Genomic DNA, 10,982 nt, shown 5'->3' on the forward strand with positions numbered 1-10,982 from the left:
TTGTCAACATTCAGTTCATGTTATTTTCTCTACCACAATCATAACTATTAAATCCTTCCCACCCCCTGAGACTTCTCTTCATCCTGTTTGAGATTTTTAAAGACTGCTTTCAGGGGCTGGAGAGATGCATCGCTCCATAGTTAAGAGCATTGGCTCTTCCAGAGATCCAGGTTCAATGATCAGCACACACATGATACCTAACAAGGGTATGTAACTCAAGTTGCAGGGGACTAAAACCCTCTTCCAGTCTTCATGGGCTCCAGTTTTGCACATGGTGCACATATATACATGCGGCTGAGCACTTCAGTTACACAAATGAAATAAAATATAAAATAATAATGCCAATAATAATAATAATAATAATAGTAGTAGTAGTAGTAGTAGTAAAGACTGGCTTCTGCTTCCATAGGAGGCCAGTGGTGAACCATGAGGGCCATTGTTTTCTAGTTATTCTGAGAATTGTGACCTGAACAGATAATGCAGGACTATGTGAGTTCTGACTGATGGTATATTTATGGCTAAAAATACCCTCTTTCCTTCTTGAAAATGTAAATACCACGTCACTTATTAAGATGATATGAAAAATTATATTATTTCCATTTGGCCATTTATCAAGATTTCCCCTATGAAGGGAGCAATGTGTGACTGGTGCTGTGACAGGTGAGTTATCCCATCTCATTCTCCCAAGGACTAAGGTATTTTCCATCATGACACAAGTAAGAAAGGGAGGTTCACACCAACCAGGCAGCATACAAGAGCTGGTTCAAGGTCCCCTTGACACATATAGAGCAGAGGACTGTCTGGTCTGGCCTCAGTGAGAGAAGACACACCTAACCCTGGAAAGACTTGAGTTCCCAGGGAGTGGGGAGGCCTGGGGCGGGAGGGGGAGAAACACCCTCTTGCAGACAGGGAGAGGAGGAATGGGATGAGGAACTGTAGGAGGGGGGACCAGAAGAGGGGCAATGGCTGGACTGTAAAAACTATAAAAGTAATAAATAATAATAATAATAATGATAAGGCGAGGCTCAGAGCAGTCTTAACTGATCTCTAAAACAGATCAAATGGGAAAGACCAGAGAAGTATTTAGTGCCTTAAATATCAGTCCTAAATTACCAAACGAGTATTTGAAAGACACTCGTGAAGTCTTTCAACCTTTATTCCAAACATAACTGAGTCAAGAGTTTCTAGGCAGGTGGTGTGCTTGTGCTTAGAAGGAAATTGAGGAGGTCGCTTGATAAGGCTTTCTCCCTTGTTCTCCAGTACTTCCATCTTTTGTACTAAGCTTCACAGAGCCACATGGAATAACCAGTGTGTTGTACATAAAGCAAGACAGGAGTCTCAAACACTTCTTTTGAGGAATAAATATGTTGATCTGAAGTTTTTCTCTGGTAATAGATTTCCTGGGGTTATCAAAGATGTTTCTCTCTTGCAGCTTGCTGACAATACATTTTTTTATGAGAAAGAAATATTAATTCCACATCATGTTGGCTTAAATCAAATCAATTAAATAGCATCATTTTAAAAAAATTCTAATCTGTTTGAATCCTGCTTCCAAAGAAGAAAATGTGAAGTGTGGAGATAAGCCTATTCTAGTCTGACTCTGTCACAGGGATCGGAACCTGGGTACCTAACTCTCTGGTGACCTCACTTCTCAACAAAAGGAAGCCACAAACTTGACAAGATGAAGGAGCACACAGGGGGAATGGAGTAAGAAAAGATAGGAAGGAAAACTAAAATGTATTTACTTGTTTTCGAGATTTCCAGATAAACTGTATTAGCACTGATAATTTATGCAACATAACAGAAATGCATTAGCTATCACTGAAACCTCATCAGTACCTTGGAGCTGAATTGACAAGCTTGCTTGCATAAACACACCTGTTAAAGCATCTTTGGGAAGAGATATTTTTCTTTTTAAAATTTCTCCACTCCAGGATGAGAGAATTCTTTCTAAGATGAGAACTAATTGCTATGTTTTCCTTATTATACAGTCAGTACTTATTGAAAATTTTAACTATTTAAAATGAGCCACATATCTAATCTTCACTAACAACATGATAAATATTACTATAGATAAGATACTACATATATGCACATTTTTCTTTTAATCTATTATATATCAATTATGTCATTCATCAACCTGTGTAATAGTGGTTTAATATTTTAAATATTTTGACCCTGCACTTCCATCTGTTTTACTGGACAATTTTCTTACATAAGGAATTTATTTTTTTTTATTTTTATTTTTACATAAGGAATTTATTTTCTTCTATAAGGTCCTAAAGCATCAGGGCTTTAATCAATCCATGATATCATGCCTGATTACCATTGCTCAATGATGGAAAGTGCTGGGAAATACAACCATTTTATTGGTTAGGTCTATACAGTTGTTGATGCTACATCTTTAGCAATCAATCCACAGGAAATTAGATGGCTCTGTAGTTTGGCGTAGATTGCTACACCTGCCCACTTAAGTAGCTTGGAAGTGATGTATGCATAAGACATCTGAAAAGAATGTAAGAAAAAGAAAGACGTTTCTTTCTCTTGTAACATAAACACTTTACAACTGATGTATGCCACAGTTGATGTTGGCTAAAAACATTTATTTCTTTAAGCACATCCACGGAGCCAGTAAGAAAGAGCCGAAATCCATCAGAGAGATATACCATACCAGATACCAGTTTTCAAACCCTTTCTTCAAGAAACCTCTTCTAAGCAACCAGAATTAATTTTAAATTTATCCTCAAAATACAGAAGACTGCCAGATTAAGGGTAATGTGGCTAATGTTGACCTATAAAAAAATGTGGTTTGATGTTTTTGCCTTCGTGATATCTATACACCATTTGCATGACTAGTGCCCAGAGAAGACAGAATTTGTTGTTGGATCCCCTGGGACTGGAGTTACAGACAGTTATGAGCCACCATGTAGGTGCTAGAGATTGAAACCCAGTTCCCTGGGAGAATAGACAGTGTTCTTTCCTGCTGAGTTATATCTATAGCCCCTGATGTTTCTTCTTGGTGAGAGAAATGGGGGCCATCTATCCAATATATACAGAGCTCAAGAAGCTGGACTCCAGAAAATCAAATAACCCCATTAAAAATGGGGCTCAGAGCTAAACAAAGAATTCTCACCTGAAGAATACCGAATGGCTGAGAAGCACCTGAAAAAATGTTCAACATCTTTAATCATCAGAGAAGTTCAAATCAAAACAACCTTGAGATTCCACCTCACACCAGTCAGAATGGCTAAGATCAAAAATTCAGGTGACAGCAGATGCTGGCAAGGATGTGGAGAAAGAGGAACACTCCTCCATTGCTGGTGGGATTGCAAGCTTGTACAAGCACTCTGGAAATCAGTTCGGTGGTTCCTTAGAAAATTGGACATAATACTAACGGAAGATCCAGCAATACCCCTCCTGGGCATATACCCAGAAGATATTCCAACTTGTAGTAAGGACACATGCTCCACTATGTTCATAGCAGCCTTATTTATACTAGCCAGAAGCTGGAAAGAACCCAGAAGTCGCTCAACAGAGGAATGGATACAGAAAATGTGGTACATTTACACAATGGAGTACTACTCAGCTATTAAAAATTGAATTTAATAAAATTCTTAAGTAAATGGATGGATTTGGAGGATAGCATCTTGAGTGAGGTAACCTAATCACAAAAGAAGTCATTAGATATGCACTCACTGATAAGTGGATATTAACCCAGAAACTTAGAATGCCCAAGATACAAGTTGCAAAACACATGAAACTCAAGAAGAAGGAACAAAATACAAATGGAAGGAGTTACAGAGACAAAGTTCTGAGCAGAGCCTGAAGGAACGACCATCCAGAGACTGCCCTACTTGGGGATCCACCCCATAAACAACCACCAGTCACTAGGGAGATGCCAACAAGAGCCTGCTGATAGTAGTCTGATATAGCTGTCTTCTGCAAGGCTCTGCCAGTGCCTGGCAAATACAGAAGTGGATGCTCACAGTCATCCATTGGACGGAGTACAAGGTCCCCAATGAAGGAGCCAGAGAAATACCCAGGGACCTGAAGGGGCCTGAAGCCCCATAGGAGGAACATCAATATGAACTAACCAGTACCCCCCAGCTCCTTGGAACTATACCACCAATCAAAGAAAACACATGGTGGAACTTATGGCTCTAGCTATATATGTAGTAGAGGATGGCTTAGTAGGTTCTTAAGAATAAGAACTTGGAGTTTCTTAGGGGAAGGTCTAGGTGTTGATTCCCCTCCTTTTGGGAATCTCATACTCTCCTGAACCTAAGATCAACATTTTAATGTGTAGAGGCAATGCTGTGCGCACTGCCATTTTCCTGAAAAGATTGAAACCACTTTAAGCCTCTTTTGAAGCCAAGATTCTGTCCTAATCCTTCCCTTAAAAACAACGAATCTGTGTTTATCAAAAGATTCCACTGGAGTGATAATTCCCATTATAAAAACCTTTACTATGACACATTTTTGTTGCTGTAACAGCTTGAAATGTTTGTAAATAACAACTTTGAAATGGTATTTCCCCCCTTCTCTGAAAAAGAAAAAAAAAATGCCTCCCTAGGGGGTATGCTATTATCTAGGTCCCTAACCCAAATTCATGTTGAATCACTGGTGCTCAATGCAACTTTATTTAGATATCTGGAAGTAACTAAGGATAAAGATCGTAAAGAAACTGTGGGTATCAAGCACTGAAATGATAATGATCTTTATCCTTAGAGAAAGTGGCCTCCTTACTCTCAAGCCATAGCGAATTCCTCATCTCTAGTGGTATACACTCCTGCTCATCTCAGAAAGTACACCTTGCATGGTTTGGGGACACTGCAAAAACCCTTTGCCAGTCAGATGCCATGTAAAACAATACTTAGACTTTTCAGGACCACCCCCCCTACCCAGTTTGTTTCTAGACCTATGTATCTCTAGACATATGTCTCACCAGTCCCCTTAAGGTTAGGTATAAAGTACAACTATTGCGAAGGTGCACCACCCCTCAAATCAGCAACAGAACTTGTGCTTTTCAGTCTGTACAAGCAGAAATCTAGAAGCATATGGAAATAGAGAATAAGGTCATAAGATAATAGTAGAAGGAATATAAACTGTATTAGGCAAAATTTACTGACGTGGCTCACTAAGCAGAAACTTTATTATTTGCTGTTTTTCAGACTCCGTATAATCTATCTTGGAGCAAAATGTAGTAGTTTGTCTTGTTGGTAGGCTGAAAGGCAGCCCACAGTTAGTAAGATGTAAAGCAGGTCAGGGATTGGGAAGAGAAGGAAGTAAAGGGTAGGGTGTAGCCAAAACTAAACAAGTGAAGAAGCCATGGAGAAACTCACTACTTTATAACACGATTAAAAATAGTAAAAAATAGTAAAAAAAAAAAAAAGTAGTGTGAACAGGACTTGAATAGATGGGAAATGTGATTCCCAGAAGTCAAAGGTTATTATTTGAAAATCCCAGTATTAAGTGTGGTAAATCTCCCTATGAATTGTATTTTTTTAATTGGATATTTTCTTTATTTACATTTTAAATGTTATCCTCTTTCCAGGTTCCCACAAAATCCCCTACCTTATCCCCTTTCCTCCTGCTTCTATGAGGGTGTTCCCTCACCCACACACCAACTCCTGCCTCCCCACCCTCAAATTTCCCTACACTAGCACATCTATAGAACCTTCATAGGACCAAGGACCTCTCCTCTCATTGATGCCTGACAAGGCCATCCTCTGTTATATATGTAGCTGGAGCCATGGGTACTTCCATGTGTAGTCTTTGGTTGGTGGTTTAGTCCCTGGAAGCTTTGGGGAGTCTGGATGGTTGATATTGTGGTTCTTCCTATGGGGTTGTAATGCCCTTCAGCTCCTTCAGTCCTTTCTCTAACTCTTTCATTAGGGGACTCCACGCTCAGTCCAATGGTTGACAGTGAGCATCTGCCTCTGTATTTGTCAGGCTCGCTCTGGCAGAGCCTCTCAGGAGATAGCTATATCAGGTTCCTATTAGCAAGCATTTCTTGGCATCCACAATAGTGTCTGGCTTTGGTGTCTGTATATGGGATGGATCCCCAGGTGGGGCAGTCTCTGGATGACCTTTCCTTCAGTCCCTGCTCTACACATTGTCTCTGTATTTGATCCCATGAATATTTTATTCTCCTTTCTAAGAAGGACTGAAGCACCCACACTTTGGTCTTCCTTCTTTTTGAGCTTCAAGTGGTTTGTGAATTGTATCTTGGGTATTCTGAGCTTCTGGGCTAATATCCACGATCAGTGAGTATATACCATGTGTGTTCTTTTGTGATTGGGTTACCTCACTCAGGATGATATTTTCTAGTTCCATCCATTTGCCTAAGAATTTCATGAATTGTTAATAAAGAAGATCCCAGAGGCTTCCTCAGACAGTAGAGGCCATTGATATTGTTCTTGCTTGTTGATTGTAACTTGATTGTAACACTTTATTACTAAGGACTTCATATACTTTGATCATAGGAAACGGAGAAATCAAGCTTGAACTGAGCCAGGTGCTTCCTTCTTATTGGTTAGTTTTCATATTGACAAAAGGTGCTCTGCAGATTGATGGGAGAGACAAGTCCTCAGCAGTCTGACCCAGCCAGGAATCCTTCAAGCTACAATAATGACTTGTCAGGCTGGATGTGCTTTCAGTTACATGACTTTTATGGTGATAATCAATCACTTTTTAATTAGAGGTCTGATTTATAGGAGGGAACTCATAGCTGGTTATGTAAACCTAGACAAGAGTTTGTGGCTATGGATGTCATAAATTTGAGGTGGAAACCTACTATTATTACTTTTCTAAATGGATATCTTTTCAAACTGTGTTCTAAATACTCACATCTATGTCTACCTATTGATGTTCTTTTTAGTCTCTGTCGCAGGAGCTTCTTATTGTAGCAACTGGTGTTCAATGTAAAGACTCATTGATGGTCAATGGCCTAATAATAATCAGCTGTTGAGTGTTTATCCCTCAATAGGACAAATCTACAACCCCTTATGAGGAACATTGTGAAAGAGGGTCCAGAAAAAAATATTAGAGTTTCATAATAGGAAAACTACCATGAAATGCTTCTAGAAGCCTGTAATCACTGTTGTGGGCAGTCTAGACCTTTGAATAGAGACAGAAGTCACTTACCCAGCAAATCCAAATTCAGTGGAAATAGTTACATCCTAAAAAGTCTTTGACCAAAGGGCAGCTTTTAAGTGTCAAAATTGAGGTGAGCATGCACCTATGGTGGAGAGTGTAGTCAAAGCAACAACAAAAGTAATTGGACTCAGGTAGTATAGATCATTGGCATAGGCCAATGATCATGATGGTCTTACTAAATTCTCATTTTACTGGAAGCATTGAAAACAACTACAAACCCCAAGCAACTTAGAATAGAACCAATTTAGATCTAATATTTGAATGAAGGAAAGCATGGGTCCCTTACAGGAAGGATCTCAGTAGATTGACAAAAATTTGTGTTATTAGTCTTTCTCCAGCCTTCTCTAAAGTGACCTATGGCCTTTTACCAGGGTAACTGCATCGAGGAAAGGGAAATAACCAGACCTTTTGGAAACTATTGAATGCTGGCTCTGAACTGAAACTAATTTCATAAGCCCTTAAGTCTCAGTGTAATCTACCATCCAAATTCAAGTTTATGGAGGTCAAGTTCTCACAGTGGACTCGTGAGTCCCTGAACTCATGCTGTGGTTATGGCTTCAGAATGCATCATTAGAGAAGATATACTCAGCTGCTGGCAGAGTTCTCACACTGGCTCTCTGATCCATGGAGTAAAGGCTGTTATGATGTAAAGACTATGTATGGGAGCCACTGCATTCCTATGGTGATTGCAGAGATTAGTGCCACCATGAAGAATATGAAATGTGCAAGGGTGCTGATTCCTGTCACATTCTAATGTAACTTTTATTTCAGTGTATGTGCTAAAGACAGATGGATCTTGGACAATATGAGTCAGTTATTGTAAATTAACCACGGGATGACTCTAATTGTGGTGCTATAAAAGATGTGGTTTCATTGTTTGAGAAAATTAAGCACATCCTCTGGTGTGTGGTATGAAGTTAATGATTTTGCAAATGTTTTCCTCTATCACTGTAAGTAAGCCTCACCAGAAGCAGTTTGCTTTCAGCTGACACATCCAGCAATACACTTTCACTGTTCTCTCTCAGGGGGTATATTAATCATTTCATAAATTTCTTTCTCTGGAAAGCCCTGAAAAATACATTATTCATCTACATAAGTCAGTGGTACCATCTCTGGGCTGGTAGTCTTGGTTCTCTAAGACAGCAAGCTGAGCAAGCCAGGGTAAGCAAGCCAGTAAGGAACATCCCTCCATGGCCTCTGCATCAGCTCCTGCTTCCTGACCTGCTTGAGTTCCAGTCCCTACTTCCTTTAGTGATGATCAGCAATGTGGAAATGCAAGCTGAATAAACCCTTTCCTCCACAATTTGATATTTGGTCATGATGTTTGTGCAGGAATAGAAACTTTGACTAAGACAAATTTGGTATAGCTCTAACCTTATCTGTGCATTAACCCAATAGACACAACAAATGTATACTATTCATATATGCTTTATTGATTGATTGATCGATTGATTGATTGATTGATTTTTTCAGCTTTTTATTGATTCTTTTTGACTTTCACATTAAGCATCCCCATCCAGCATCTATACCTCCCCTCATGCATGCCCTCCATTCTTGCAATCTCCCTGAGCACACAACAGAGAAAAAAGTCTTGTTGTGGAAGCTGTAGTGTGTCACAGTGTGTCCCACAGTATACACTTCTCTCCACACTTCTTTGCTTACAAATATCCATTGCAATGACGCATTGGTCTGGTGTGAAGCGTCAGGCTTCTGCTACTCTGAGGACCAGACAAGAGGCAGCATCAGCTCTTCTGCAGTAATGCCCTTACCAATCCCATGACAAGGGCTAGTTCTACTGTTCTACCTATGCGAGGTTCAAGCCCTCCTCCCCTGAGTACTGCATCTGATGCCAGATCTCCTGCTCTTGTGCTCCCAGGACAACACTTCTGTCTGCTGCAGGTGGTGAGGATCAAGGGTAGGAGAGGGTCTCTCTTTCTTGCCTATACTGCTGCACTCAGACAAGTTGTGGGGCCAGTTCTTCCATGCTCACACCCTTGATTCTGGCTCACCCACACCATAGTCAGGTCTAGTGCTGGGTCTACTTTCCTGAGTGCTGCAATAGGTGAGGGATAGGGACATATGCTCTCAGGATGTGATTGGCAAGGGCAAAAAGGAGGGGAGGAGACCTCCCCTCACCAATGCCACCAGACAACAGACAAGAGGTGGAGTCATCCTCACGTTTGGCTCACCTGAAACAGCCACATCCAGGGCAAGCTATATATAATATGCTGCCCAGGAGAAGTACAGGGGTTGCTTCTTTGAGTGCTGCCGTAAGAGAGGGGTGGAGCCAGCTCTCCTGTTCTGAGGACCTGGTGGTCAGCTCTCCTTGCCTGCTATAGGTGGCAAAGGGTGGGGGGAATCCCTTCCTCGCTGATGTCAAGGCACTACAGACAAGTGGCAGGGCCAAATCTCCCACACTCATATCCTTAGGGCTGGCTTGTTCCCACCACCAGGGTCATCTCGACCTTACTGCCCAGGCATGGTGCAGGGTCTGCTCTCTTGGGTATTACAACTGGTAAGGGACGAGGACAGCTCTCTGCTCTCAGGACCCCAGGGCCAATTCTCTCACCTGACACAGGTAGTAAGGGGCCAGGGGTGAGGAGCAAAGGGGGGGGCAAAGACAGTATTTCTCCCTTATCAATCCCACTGCATAGGACAGCTCTCCCATGTTTAAACACTCAAGGCCGGCTCACCCACAACTCCCACAATGTGTTGGGCCACTCTCCTGAGTCTTGCAGCTGGCTAGAGGCAGGGTCAACTCTTCTGCTTTCATGCCCCCAGGGACAGCTCTCTTACGATGTCCTGGTGAGGGGTGGGGCCAGTTCTCCACAGTTCTCAGATATCAACATATTCCTGGGCAGTAGCCCAGACCAGGGATGTCCTCCTGGCCTTTGGTTGTAACAGACCACAATTGTGGTAGGACCATATACCCAGACTTGGCCACCAGTGACAGCACAGGTCAGGACCCCACCATGGTCCCAAGTGGCATTGCTAGCTATTCACATCAGAGTGTTCTTCACTACCCTCCAGTTCCCTGTTCTACCTCTCCTCTTTGTGCCCACATCCTTCAGGTTCTCTTTTTCTTCAATTTCTCCACAACTTCCTTTCTCCTCTTACTGTTGCCAGGGGACCCTGAGTGTTTGGGGTCACCTCAGGAGTGGTCTCAGGAGTACTAAGACCCACTCATGCATTGTGACATTGGGCAGGGGTCATCTTGGGCATGGTTTGTCCCCACAGGTCTGTGTGGCACTAGACTGGTGGTCATCTCAGGCTAGCTCCCTGTTTGGGCCTCCTGGCACCAGACCAGTGGTTTTGTCAGGCTCGTTTCCCCCACCACCCAGGGAATGTTAGGTTGCTAATCACTCATTCAGATGTTCATAGATCAGAACACTGAGCATAGACACAACCTCTCCTCTGCCACCTACTGACACACATGTGATACAGCAGTCATACCAGCAACTCCTCTAGGGCATTTGTTTGTCTTTTATTTTATTTTTTTTTCCTATATAAATTTTCTCTCTGTGGCTCTGGCTGTCTTGGAACTCCTTCAATAGACCAGGCTGTCTTAGAACTCACAAAGTTTCACCTGCCTCTGTCACCTGAGTGCTGGGATTAAAGGCATGCTCCACCAGTACCCTACTTAGTGTTCACATTCTCTTATATTATTATATTTTAACTTATAGATATGTCCTGGTTTTGTTTTAAAAAACAAGTATCCTCTAGAGTACACTGGCAAGGCAATGAGAAAAACTACAGGCATAAGGAAAATACTGGCAAAAGATATTTCTGATAAAGGACTGCTATAAAGTGTACAAAGAAAGTCT

General features: G+C 41.6%; 1 non-coding gene across 1 annotated transcript; it reads right to left on the reverse strand.

The window, feature by feature from the left end:
- Window positions 1-10,501: 10,501 nt before the first annotated feature.
- Window positions 10,502-10,632, reverse strand: LOC115030188. The gene has a single exon (XR_003835809.1). It is a non-coding gene; the product is annotated as a small nucleolar RNA SNORA17 (small nucleolar RNA).
- Window positions 10,633-10,982: the final 350 nt, after the last annotated feature.

This window comes from Mus caroli, chromosome X (genome assembly GCF_900094665.2).
Source record: "Mus caroli chromosome X, CAROLI_EIJ_v1.1, whole genome shotgun sequence".
Lineage (NCBI taxonomy): Eukaryota > Metazoa > Chordata > Mammalia > Rodentia > Muridae > Mus > Mus caroli.